The 13,891-nt window shown below is 34.1% G+C and overlaps 1 pseudogene across 1 annotated transcript; it reads right to left on the reverse strand.

Moving 5' to 3' along the window:
* Nucleotides 1-5,539: 5,539 nt before the first annotated feature.
* LOC308344944 (nucleophosmin-like) lies at nucleotides 5,540-6,385 on the reverse strand (annotated as a pseudogene). The gene is made up of 3 exons: nucleotides 6,328-6,385; nucleotides 5,849-6,048; nucleotides 5,540-5,794 (listed from the first exon to the last, which is right to left on the reverse strand). The product of its transcript is annotated as a nucleophosmin-like (transcript).
* Between the last annotated feature and the right edge of the window lie 7,506 nt (nucleotides 6,386-13,891).

A 13,891-nucleotide genomic window follows, 5' to 3' on the forward strand; every position in this document is an offset into this window, starting at 1 on the left:
TAAAACCAGAAAATAAAACAAAATAAAGCACAATAACCAGACTATGCCAAAGGGACACAAAGACCAACTGATAGAGATACCAATGGCCAAATCTGGAACAATATGATAAATAATATCAATAATGTGGTATTATATTATACTACATTACTATAAAATAAATATCCTGTATTGATATTGATATAAAAATGATTAAATAAATAAAAGTCTGGAAAATACACAAATCTTTTGTGCAGAAAAATTCCAAATAATTTATGCAAATATCCCTCCCTCAAATTGATGTAGCCTAACTTCCCATCCAATAATTGTGGACTGTGCATAGTAACTTCCCTTCAAAAACAAGAGTATGGAAAGAGGTGAGGGAGAGAATAATTTTACAATGGAGAAATCTAATAAAATTAATTCAACCTGAAAAATCAGGATAACATGTACCTTGATAGGATATATGAGAATAGAACTTAGTCTTTTGCTTGTCTCTCTATTTACTTATGAAGAAATATAAGACAAATCCAAGTTGAAGGACATACTAGAAAATGTCTGAGCAGTACTCTTCAACACTACCAAGGTCATCAAAAACAAGAAAAATCATAGCCAAATGGAGTCTAGGGAGCTACAATAACTAAATGTAATATGGAGATAAGATCCTATAACTGAAAAAGGATGTTAGATTAAAATTAAGGAAATTTGTAAAAAGATGGACTTTATTAAATAATAATGTATTTATATTGATTCATTAGCTGTGGCAAATTTAACAACTAATGTAAGAGGTTAATAAAGGAAAATTAGTGTGGCCATCTAGAAAGTCTCTATTCTTCACAATATTTCTGTATATCTCAAACTATGATCATATCATTTGGTCTAGAAAAAAGATGACAATATTCAACACATATTCATGTTAAAAATTCTCAGCAAATTTGGAATAGAAGAAACATTCTTATCCTGATAAAGCGTATCTAAAAAATACTCTCACTCAACATCACACTGTATGATAAAAAATTGAATGTTTTAACTCTAAGATCAGCTACAAAGCACAAAGTTCAATCTCATCACTTCTATTCAACATATGGAAAGTTTTAACAGTGCTCTAAGAAAATAAATGAAAATAAGTGAAAGAAAATAAATGAAGAAGTAAAAGAAAAAGAAAATAAATGACAGCAAATCGGAAAGGAAGGTAGAAATAAAACTGTCCCTATTCACACATGGCAAGACTTATCTAAAAAAATCCTAAATAATCTACAAAATTCTTGAAATTACTAAATGAGTTTAGGAAAGTCATAAAATACAACTTACAAGCATATTTTAAAAACTTATTTCTGCATCTCACACTGAAAATGTAGAAACCACAATTTAAATAGATACTCATTATAATAGGTTAAAAAATTGAGATGCTGAATTATAAGCCTTACAAAAATTGTGCAGGAAATGTGGGTCAAAAATAAAGACTCAAAGACCCAAATAAATAGATAAATATACTAGGTATATCAATTGAAAGACTCAGCACACTGAATAAGTCAGTTGTCCCCAAATTGATCTATAAATACAGTAGAATCACAATAAAAATCACCTAATTTGTTAAGTATCCACATACTAATGCCAACATTTATATGGAATTCATAGGAACCAATATTACTAAAACATTTTTGAAAAAGAAAAAATACTGTTGAATGACTCCCACTAACCCATATAAAATTTTTTTTTTAAAAACCCTGTAGTGCTACATATTATAGTAATAGAGTGTGTTAGTGGCATGAGTGTGGTCAGAAAGATTGATGGGAGAAAATAGAGTCCAAAAATTAATCCACACAAATGTGGTCAGTTGGTTTTTGGCAAAAGTGCAAAAACATGACAATGGAGAAGGTATAGTATTTTTAATGAGTACTGCTGATTCCATTTAAATAAAATTCTAGAAATTACAAACTAATCTAGAGTTCCAAAAAAGAAATCAATCATTGTCTTATAATTAGGGAAAAGAAAGAAAGTTCACATCTTTGGGAGAATAATGTAAACATTTGATACTTGGGTACATGGCTTCTTGGGGCTTATATACAGTTTATTGAATGTCAATTATACTTCTATCTATAGAAAAATTTTTTAAATAATAATGGCAAAAAAAACCCTTCATGTTATTATTTTAGTTTGTGGCATCCAGTAATCATCGATTATTGAAAGAGATATTTTAGCATATAAAAGATTTAAAAAAAAAAGTTATTGAACAAATATCTGTCATGCAGGGAATTAGTGCTCACACCACTTAATCCTTACTACCACACTTTAAGGGAGTAACTTTATTTTAGAAATAGAGTCAGAAGTTCAAAGAAATTTGTAATTGCAGGTAACACTGCAAATTACAAAACAATATCAGAGGAAAGTTTACAAAAATTGCTGAACTAAAATTCTCTAATAAAATGTGTATCTCCCTAAGAATGTACTTGGTATGTCTGGATAGGACACCATCAGATGTGCAATTTGAAATATCACTCCAGAGACACCTGGGTGGCTCAGTCGGTTAATCCTATGACTCTTGATATCAGCTCAGGTCATGATCTCAGGGTCCTGAGATGAAGCCCAGTGTTGGACTCTGCTCAGTGGAGAATCTTCCTGAAATTCTCTCCTTGCTCCCTGCACCTACCCTGACTCATTCTCTGTCAAATAAATAAATAAATCTTTAAAAAAAGGAGAGAAAAATATCACTCTGACATTAATGTGGAAAACAGGTAGAAAGGATGTTTAGGACCAGATAGTTATAAAAAGACCAGACAGTAGGCTAAATTCAGTATTCTATCCAGCAAACAATTACAGTCTGGACTAGGACAGTGGAAATGAAGATAAATGGACATTGCCAAAATATATTTGTAAGAAATCTCACTCATGCATATCCTAGTGACTCTGAGAACTTGAGAAAGTATTTTTATTATTTAGAGAAAATAAAAATTTTAATAAGAAAATTAAATTGCCATTGTCCAGTTTGGGGGGGGGGCACTCTTTGGATACACTAAAGTTACAGTCTCTAAATATCACTTAGTCTCAACTCTATCATTAGAATTAATTTAAGTTATATTAAGATCCTACATTATTCATACTACATGGCTAAGAAAATGTAATGAAAGCCATGTTATTGGATATATGATCCTAACAAATACCAAAGCCAAACACATTTATTTCAGTGATCAACTTAGTATCAACACCATCTGCATTCAGGATCTACAATTCCCCATACCGCTTTTTGGTATGATTCCTGGATAGAGTCTGCTAATGAGGAACTATTAGTATATATGTAAGGTGGAAGGAAAGGAGAGATCATTGTTCTCCAGAGGCGACTGCAGGCTTAGGGGATGTTCAAAGTGGCTCTGAGCAGGCTTCTGTGAAGCATTTGCTTTGGTGCTGTAGCTGCTGGGGGCTCGCAGGAGCTCCCTCAGAATCACTGGTCTGCCAGTCATAGGGGGAGCTCCCAGTAGATTCTTGATATTTAAAACAGCTGCTGGGGAAGACCTCTTGTGACCGCCTGATTTGTTGCTGCAGGAAGAATCCTTTAATGATAGCTTCTGCCTTCCTTGATCTGTACTCCATCCAGCCCATGTAATGGGTGAGTTAAATTTCTAATCCCCTGTATGCAACCTGTATGCTTGAAAGGCAAATAATGCTTTCTGCTCCTCCCGGTAGAACCCCAGTTCGAGATCTACTTCCGGACATTATCAGATTACGTAAGACGACTTCAGGTGCATTCTTGGGTTTTTACTGCATTTCCCCGCACCTCTATATACTTGTATATATAGCTCCTTTTATTAGACTCACAATTTTTAAACACAGAGATCTTTACCTTTGGACCTCAGTCCCTGGAAATGCTGGGCCTGTGCCTGGCATCCGTGAATGCTCATTTAGTTGCTATTGAATGATTATTGAAATGTTTATAGCATTAAGTGAATTTATTTTTACCCAGGAATCAACTATTATGCTATATATTTTGAAAATAATAAAAAGGGCGTTACGACAGTATCCACATGGACTGGGGAAGTATAGAGATATGTTTTATATAAAATTTTATATTATCCTGCCCTCTGTAGAGTAAAAGAATCTCGGTAACCAATATTGGAGAATTAATGGTGTGCAGCCACAGTTTTATTATTTTTAACAAGTCTAAAGTTTGAGTAACCCATAATAGTTTTTGATAACTTAAAAAAGCAAGAAACTTATCTCATTCACTTAAAAGAGGAATGTGAAATGAATTTCATGAAGAAAAATTACCCAAGGGATAGTCCGAATTTTGCAGTATAAAAGACTTACCCATTCTCCTTTTATTAGCTTTGTAGACATAACTGCAAAATTAACAAACCATGAAATTCAACACCACACCAAACAGTAACAGATGCCTGACTTTGCAGTTGCTAGAGCAAAAACCCACGAATATATTTCAAGAATTGGAAGAGAGATCGTTTTGCCTCCTTTGAACATTCAGACATTTTCATGCTTTATGCATAACCACTTAGAAAAGATTCTTATTAAATGTACACTCTAAATCATTGGTGAGATAGAGGAAACATTTCAAAACTCACTGAAGCATTGCTGTCATGTGTCACACTTGCAAATATAAGTTGTAGACAACAGTGATAATCACAGATATTTTACAGAATAAAAATTAAATACTACATCTTTGTATGTATTATTGCAGACCTAGTCACATCTCTTACAGATGAGATATTAAAATTACAAACTAAATTTTATCTCTAGTTAAAGTAATGTGGTAATTATTAGTGGATTTTTTTCTTCATACATTCATAGGATTACCAATATTAATTTTGTTGAGAATTTGGTTACTGTACAGGTTTAAATTATTTAAAAAATACTTAAACTTTGTGTAAAATTACTTTGAAATTATTAAGATGAAATTTAGTCAATTTATAAATCAATTACTGCCTTTTAAAAATAAAACCATATGCCCCTTAAGAAGTAACAATATAATAAAATAAAATAAAATAAAATAAAATAAAATCCTACTTTGATCCTGATATTCAATTGTTAGGATTTTATCCTAAGGACAGAATCAGAGTTATACAAGAAGATTTATATACAAATACGGTAAGTCACATATTGATGATATTCCTAATAGTGAAAAACTGGAAATAAGCCAAATGGTTAAATACAATTACCCATACAAAGCACCATGTGCCCATATGTGTACTTTAGAAGAGTCTATTAAATCACACGGAGAAAATGTTTACATTGTATTTTTTTAACTTTATTAAATACTGAGTTTATTTCACAAGTAAATTTATGTGTCTCCACCATTTCCATTTGTCTGACCACCACTACTACTATGTCCTATCATAACATTCCATACATACTTAAAACCAAAAAAAGAGTGGAGGAGTTCCATTTTTAAAACTAAACAGGCATTTTGTACAACACATTCTTGGCAATGGAACCTGGACAACACTTATCAGACATGGTAGGGAAAGTTCTCACTCTGCATTTTAAAAAGAACAGCCAGATATCAACTGTTACAGATATGAAGACAAAATTTTAATAAACTGTTAAAACTATTTTCTTAAAGAGACTTTTTCCACTGCCAGAGATCTTGAAAAGGCTCTTGGTCAGTCACCTGGAAGCAATTCTTCACATAACTGACGGACTTGGCTTCCGCTTTGGGAAGAAAACCACCTTTCTCTACACTGACTTGTATTTTTGCTTCAATGTCTTCTATAGAACTCTGTCCTTTTAGTGTTTTGGGAGTCTTTTCCTGTTTTTTGAAGGATTCATGACCTTTTGATCTTGGTGTTGATGGTTTTGAGTCTTTTCCATTCTAGTTTGATTTTCGTGCATTTTTAGTTGGAGGATCTCATATAGATTTCTTTACTGAAGACTTGCCTTCAACGTCCTCATCATCAAAATCATCATCATCATCATCTTCTTCATATCATCTTCATCAGCAGCAAGTTTTACTTTTTATCTGTGGAACCTCGCTACCACTTCCAGGGGCAGAAAGCTTTCCAGATAAACTAAGGAGTTTCACATCCTCTTCCTCTTCATCTTCTGACTCGGCATCTTATGCCACAGCTACTAAGTGCTGTCCACTAATATGCAGGGGCCCTGAACCACATTTCAACGTAAGATCACAGGTGGAATTATTTCAAAGCCTCCAAGGAAAACTGTTCAGACATTTTCAAAGTTGCCAGTGTGACTCTAATTGGACTCCCTTCCTAATTCATTGCCTCTGATTCAACAGTGTGCAATTCACCCTTTGTACCAGCTGCCAAACTGACCTGTCTTAAAGGTGTTCATTTTCATCATTATCCACCTTAAAGTGATCATCTCTGTCAGCCCTTAGTTCCCAACAGAAAAAATAGTTTTAGAGCCTCAGGGGGTTCATGTCCATGTCCATCAAATCTTCCATGGGGTGGTGGCACACTTAGTGATATAGAAGTTGGACAGAGATAAATGAACTGTTCTAGAGAACTGCAGTGCTGGATGGAATCACACTATGAAAATGTTTATTGTAATGAGTAATTAAACTACAACAACAATTTTTTGAAAGGTTATGAAATATCACCTCCCACTCAAGTGCACAGTGAGAATACACAAGTACACAAATGAAATCTGTGGCTGACATATGTAAAGCAAAATATTAATAGTGTTTATATCTGAGAGGAGGACATAGGTAGGTATTATCTCCTCCTCTGCACATTTCAATCTTTTAAAATGTTTTTCTTGAGACTTTATGTATTTATTTGAAAGAGAGAGAATGCAAGAGAGTGAGCATGAGGCGGGGAAGGGGCATGGGGAGAGGAAGAAGCAGACTCCCCTTTGAGCAGGGGGACAATACAAGGCTCAATCCCAGGAGCCTGGGATCAGGACCTAAGCTAAAGGCAGATGCTTAACAGATTGAACCAACCCAGGTGCCCTATCTTTTAGAATTTTCTATCATAAACATTAGCAAAAATACAAGTAATTGCTGTTGTTTTAAAAACTGAATAACAGAGCATAGTTTGACCTGTCAACAGCTTATACAATAATCAAAGTATTTACATAATATGAATTTAGTATTATATGAACTTTGTAAATGACATTATGAGACCAGCAGATCTGTAAAGTCTTGAATTAGAAATCAAGAGATTGCACAACTTTTCACATAATGATCAGGTACAAAGTTTCAGAATATTAAAATGTACTTAATCAAATTCAATACTAATCATGGAAATATTAATTTTTGATAACATGCTAGAGGTGAGAATTCGGTGGTTATTTAAAAAAAAAGAAAAAAGAAAAAACAGGCATATCCCATGTTATATACCATGGTGAAAAGCAGACATTTTTAGCTTAAAAATATTTTCAAGTATTCAAATTATTATCAAACAGTTTCAAGTACAGAAGAACTCATAACAAGTATACTACCCATATCCGAAAGGAAGGGCCTATCTTGTGACGCCTCAGGGAAAAATATTTGAGCTGAGAAAAAAAAAAATGAATAGAATAGATGTAGGATAAAATAGCATTTTGAACACACAATATCTTTGGCTAAGATGCAAAATTAGAATGGTGAGCATTTAAAAAAATTGTAAAATCCCCACATTGGAATGAAGATGATATTCATAGAGTAATACAGTATATTCCTGGAAAGGTAGCTGGGCCCTGTTCAAGCAGTGTCTTCTACCATCTGAAACAGGTTGTCTTTTGTTCTGGGAACAATGAAAAGCCATGGCCTAGTTTTTAATAGAGAAATTCCATTATATTTTTTTGAAGTTTATTCTCTCTGCATTGTAGAGACTGGATTGAAGGAGGAAAGATGTTGCTAGCAAATGGATGTTTGAAGATTACCAATAAATTGTGAATGATTGTGACCTGGACATGGTTGTACCAATAGAGATGGACCCTATTAAGCAGATTTGTGAGATTTGGGGCTGATGGAGTAGAAGAAATCACGCATGACTCACAAGTTTCAAGCTTGAGCAACTGAGTAAATGATGGTGCCATTTATTTAGACTGAACATTGGAAGTGGGGAAGATTTAGAACAGGTGATAGCTCTCATTTGACTTGTTTAATTTGAGGTATCTTTGTGAAATGTAGGTGGAGATTTTGAGTAGATGGTTTGATATTTATAGATGGATCTCAGAAAAAAAAGTCTAGATATCAAATGTGTGAGTTTTACTGGAGATAGTTGGGCAAATTTCATTTTGTGGTCATGGGCATCTATCTCTTATCACTTGTTATTTAAATAGTGACTTTTAATTTCTTATCCTTGAGGAAAATATAGGATTAATAAATTATACATATTAATTAAAATACACAAATAATTGTGTAACAAGGAAAACAATAATAATAATGTCAAAATTCTGGTTAAAAATGTGTGTGTGTGTGTGTGTGTAGTAGGATAGTAGAGTAGGATGTTCCACTTAATCTTGCAAAAGAGATAGTCCATTTGTGATAGGATGTCACTAATAAATCCATTCAAAGTGTTAATGGAAGTATGTGATGCCTAGGATCTGCCATTTCTGTCTCAAGAATTATAAAAATGTAGCAAAAAACTTACCAATTTGAAACAAGCTCCCAGCCTTACCTTGAGAGATTGTCTACTAAATGTAGATAAATCCCTCTTTGTTGTACCTATTTATTAAAGTTAGCTCTGATAATTTGGTTGCTATGAATACTTGGAAAATCTCTCCTATGGTAGAGGGCTAAAAGCAGTGCTAATAACATCTAATTAGCATTAAATGAAGAGGAAACAAGTGGTCTATTTAAAACACTACAAACAGAAACCCCACCTCTTAGAATCCTGAAACATCCTTTACATTATGTATAAAACAAACAAGTCAGATTCTATGTCTTTGAGTTCTTTACTATTTCCGAGAAATCCTTATGAGTTCCACCTGTATTACCTGAGGTGCTAAACACATTAGAATATTTTTCTATGAATTATAAGTTGGATAAATTATTAATTTCTTGGAAGTACACATTCAACTGCTCAAAAACTACATATACATGGCTCCACTATTTCCTAGCTTTCAATATAATCAATTTTGCTACCTGTGTCATTGGCATGCTTTTTCTTGCCCTGATAGCTTTTATTTTGTCTCAATATTTCAAAGCTTTGCAACTTCACTGAAATATGTCTACCTATTGCTGATTTTCTGTATAGTTTTTTCCTGGAACTTTTTTTTTTTTTTTGACAGATTTCTTTCTCTCATTATCACCTATAAGTAAAAGAAAAGAAAAGAAAAGTAAGTATATCTCCTCTGTTTGGGTTTTGATTCTATGAATTGGTCATCTTTCTCTTCTTCACTTGAGTTATATGAGTTGCTAGGGTATTGCCTTTGTCATAAGCATCGCTATACCTTAATTTTCTTATCTACATGATTTTCCTCTCCATAGTCTACATGTTTGTTTCAGGTGTTTTCCTTGTATCATTGATCCACTATTAAATTTTCTTCTATTCTTCCTGGTTTTCTTTTCATTTTTCTTTATTTATTTCTAAATTCTGTAATAGTTTTTTTGCTTCAGGTTAACTAATCCTCAACTTGGAACTCACTCATCTATGTCACACTTCATAGCCCTTAAATAATCTTATATTTGTTATCTTTGTAACCATTAATGTTACTAAGATAGTATAAAATATTTACTGTTACTTGTTTCTTTCCATTAAAAATGTTGTTTATCTGTCTCATATAGTTTATAGTACTTTTTACTTTTTAATATTTTGTACTGTTTCTGTGCAATTAATACTTTTTTCTGTTTTTTTTTAAGCAGAGACTTTCCACTTGTTTTTAATTTAATTCAATTTTTTTTCTCACCAAATATATCTTTGTTGTATTCTCTTTCCTTGTGTTTACTACCATAACAAGTTGTCATTTGTACAATTACTTCAAAGCACCAGTTTGAAAACTGGGCTAATGGTCTTTATTATGTGTTTCTTTTCTTTCCTTTCTTTTTTTCTTTTTTTTTAGATTTTGACAGAGCAAGCAGGCAAACAAGCATGAGCAGGGGTGGGGGGAAGGTTTACAATAGTTTTACAAGAAGAGGGTGGTTGGGCAGAGGAGAGGGAGAAACAGGCTTTCCATTGGGCAAAGAGCCCAATGTGGGGCTTGATCCCAGAATCTCAGGATCATGACCTGAGCCAAAGGCAGGTGCTTAACTGAGTGGCTAAAGGATATCAAGTCAGGGGATAGGGGCATATATGCTTATTTTAGTCTTCTCTCAACTGTCAGAATCCCTTGGAAAGGACACTGTTTTGGAATACACATTAATAGTGAATGCAACAATAAGCTTTTACTTCTGCCTGAGACAACCAGTTCATTCCTCTAATCCACCCATCTCCTAGCCAAAAAGCTACTTTTCCCATTCTCTTTGCAGCTAGAATTACAGGAGTTAGACGAAACCTAGGTACACTTTTTTTTTTTTTACTGTTACTTTTTTTTCTTTACTTTCTTGTAATTTCTATTAAGCAAAAGCAGAAGCTTGCCCAAAATCACTCAATTGGTGGGGACCATGGCTTATTTGAGTACATAAAAGTCCATCATGGATAGAAAGCAGAGAAAAAGACAGCATGGGTGAAATGGAAATGTTGAAGTTGAAGGAATACACAGTAGCCAGTCTATATAGTCTATGTATTAAATATTTACAAGGGTTTCAGCAGCTAAATGTTATGATGTCATGATTAGATCAGTATTTTTAAAAGTTATATCTTGTTACAGTACAGATAATGAATTAAAAGTGTTGTTTGGTGAACAAAGCAGTCAAGCCCAGGATGATAATCACTTTTATTTGATTGGTATAATGAAAATTGATAGAAGCACATGGATTTATGATTGATTTAGTTGTCAAGATGATGGAACCTAGAGAAGCTTAATTAGGAGGTATAAATTTGAGAAATACTGACATTCATAAGTAATTAAGACTATAGGTATGGGCTCCTTCAGAAATCTAATATTGATTTAGGGAATCTAGGAACTTAGATCTGAGCCTTGCTAATTCCCACTATGCAAAGAGATGACAAAGAAAAATAGTGTGTGTGGGGGTAGGTAAGACTGCAAAAATTTGGTTAGGAATCTGGACAATGTCAACTATTTCCTTTGGAATACATGTTTCCCTTAGGCAAGACCTTTGCTATGCAGTAGTTTTACAAGAAGGCATTAGTCTGAAGTGGTCAAGAACATGAGTTCCAGCATGAGATAACTGGGCTATTCTTAGATGTTGGCCCTACTAACTGCACTATGGGACCTTCTACAACTTATAAACCTCTCTATGTCTCCATTCCTCTTAAGTAAAATAATTGTTTTTGTGACATAGAGTTTTGAGAGTTAAAATATGCACCTGACATATAGTAATGCGGACAAAAGACAGTAGTTACAATGTCTGCCATAACTGAATTCTAGAATTATGTTACCAATCTCACACTTTCTGTCAGGAAAGAGCTTAACTACACAGTTATGAAGACAAAGATTATATTTGTGAAGTAAGTCTAATATTATAGAAAAAAAAACTACATATTCAAAGATTATGCTAATCCATTTATTTTTATTATTTTTTAAGATTGTAATTTTAAGTAACCTCTACACCCAAAACGGGGCTTGAAATGGCAACCCTGAGATCAAGAGTCACATGTTCTACCAACTGAGCCAGCCAGGTGCCCCCATATCAATAAGGAAAGTAGAGGTCTATAGTAATTAGAAAAGTCTGCATAAAGTTTATCCATCAAATAGCTTTAAATGGAATGCTATGTTTGGAGTACTAAAAGGAATGAAGTGGTACCAACTATCAATTCCTGAATAACAAAACACCCCAGGCTAAAAAGAAACCATTCAAATTCTCCATGATTCAGTGAGTTACCAATTTGGATTGAGTTCAACTGGATGGTTCTTTGCTGATATCACCTAGTCACTTGTGTGGCTGCAGACATATGAAAGCTTGATTGCAGTTGGGTTGTCTCAAATGTCCCCAGTCACATGTCTAATGCTTGGGGCTTCCTGTCAGATGGTTGATATAGGAAATTTTATCTGGGTTGATTTGTCTCTGCTTCACTCAGTTTCTCACCCTCTAGTACACTAGACCAGGCATCTGCACAGCTAGTGTTTGGGGCAGCATTCTAAGAAAAAGAAAATAGAATCTGTAAGACTTTTAAAGACCTAGGTTTGGTATTCCCACAAATTTGCTTCCTCTGAATTTCATTGGTCAAAGTCGTAATGCAAGAGAATGGAGAAATGGGTTCTGTGTTTCTTGAGGGGAAAAAATAACAAAAACTCATTGAAGAAATAAATACATCCATATACGGATGGGAGGAAAGTGTATCCAATGGCTATTGCAGATGACAGATAAGGGGAACATACATGACAATAATATGAACCACCACATGTTGAAATGTTAAGCCAAGCTGGTCTGCTTAGAGTGGAAATTTTTGTGTGAAGTCTTGAGCTATATAAAGTATTAACTCATGAAGTTTCTGGAAAAACACTACCTGATAGAATTATATTCTAAGCTACAACAGTGAGCCAAATATAAAATTTTAAATCATTAAACAAAATAAAAAGGTGAAAAATATTTTCTTGACCCTATGTTAACATTCATATATTATTATTTAAATGGGTAATCAATGCCTTTAAAGTCTTAGAGGCATTTTGCTTTCTTTTTTTGTACTAAGTATTTTAAATGGGGTATGATTTTAGGACATTTCAATTCAGGCAACACACCTTTCACATGCACAGGAGCCAAATGTAGCAACTAGTCATTGATTAAACAGTTCAGGTATATAATGCTGGATTTAGAATTTTTCATTTGACCATATTAGAAAAATATAGTTTCAGGGGTGCCTGGGTGGCCTAGTCAGTTAAGCAGCTGACTCCTTGATTTTAGCTCTGGTCATGATCTCAGGATTATGAGATTAAGCCCCATGTTGGTCTCTGCACTGGGCGTGGAACCTGCTTAAGAGTCCCTCTCTCCCTCTTTTTTAGCCCCTTCCCCTCTCTTAAAATAAATAGAAAAATAAATAAATAGATAGATGATAGATAAATAAATAGAAAAATAAATAAATGCATAGGAAAATATTATTTCCAGTTTGCAGGGATAGAAAGATAGTAGCTTAGAATGATTGTAACTCTGGCTTCTAACTCTGGCTAAGGCATGTATGTGTATTTATATTATAAAGTTAGTAAATGTTATTTTTATTTCCTTATCAAATAGTGGGAGATTGGCATGTGTGTGTGTGTATGTAAAATTGGTGATCTGGGTTCTTTCTGTAGTTTGGTTCTTGTGGACATTGCTGTATCTTTGGGATAAATCCCTAGGGATGCAATTGTTGGGTCATAGAGTAGCTGTATTTTCAACTTTCTGAGGGAACTCCAAACTGTTTTCAAAGGTGGCTGCACCAGCTTGCATTCCCACCAACAGTATAGGATGGTTCCCCTTTCTTTGCATCTGCTCCAACATCTGTCTTCTTCTGACTTGTTAATTTTAACCATTCTGACTGGTGTGAGGTGTTATCTCATTGTGATTTTGATTTGTATTTCCCTGATGCTGAGTGATGAGCATTTTTTCATGTGTCCGTTGGCCATTTGTATGTCTTCTTTGGAGAAATGTCTTCTGCCCATTTCTTGATTGGACTATTTTGTTCTCTGGGTGTTGAGCTTGATAAATTCTTCATAAATTTTGGATACTAAGGCACCTGCCTGGCTCCTGGTTGGGCAACTGCCTGGCTCCTGGTTGGGCGCCTGCCTTCAGCTCAAATCATGATCCCAGAGTCCTAGGATCGAGTCCCACATGGATTTCCCAGCTGCATGGGGAGTCTGCTTCTCCCTCTGACCTTCTCCCTTCTCATGCTCTCTCTCTCTCTCTCAAATAAATAAATAAAATCTTAAAAAAAATTTGGATACTAGTCCTCTGATAACACATTCTATATACATACACACACATACA

Source organism: Martes martes (genome assembly GCF_963455335.1).
Source record: "Martes martes genome assembly, chromosome: 6".
In the NCBI taxonomy this organism is placed as follows: domain Eukaryota; kingdom Metazoa; phylum Chordata; class Mammalia; order Carnivora; family Mustelidae; genus Martes; species Martes martes.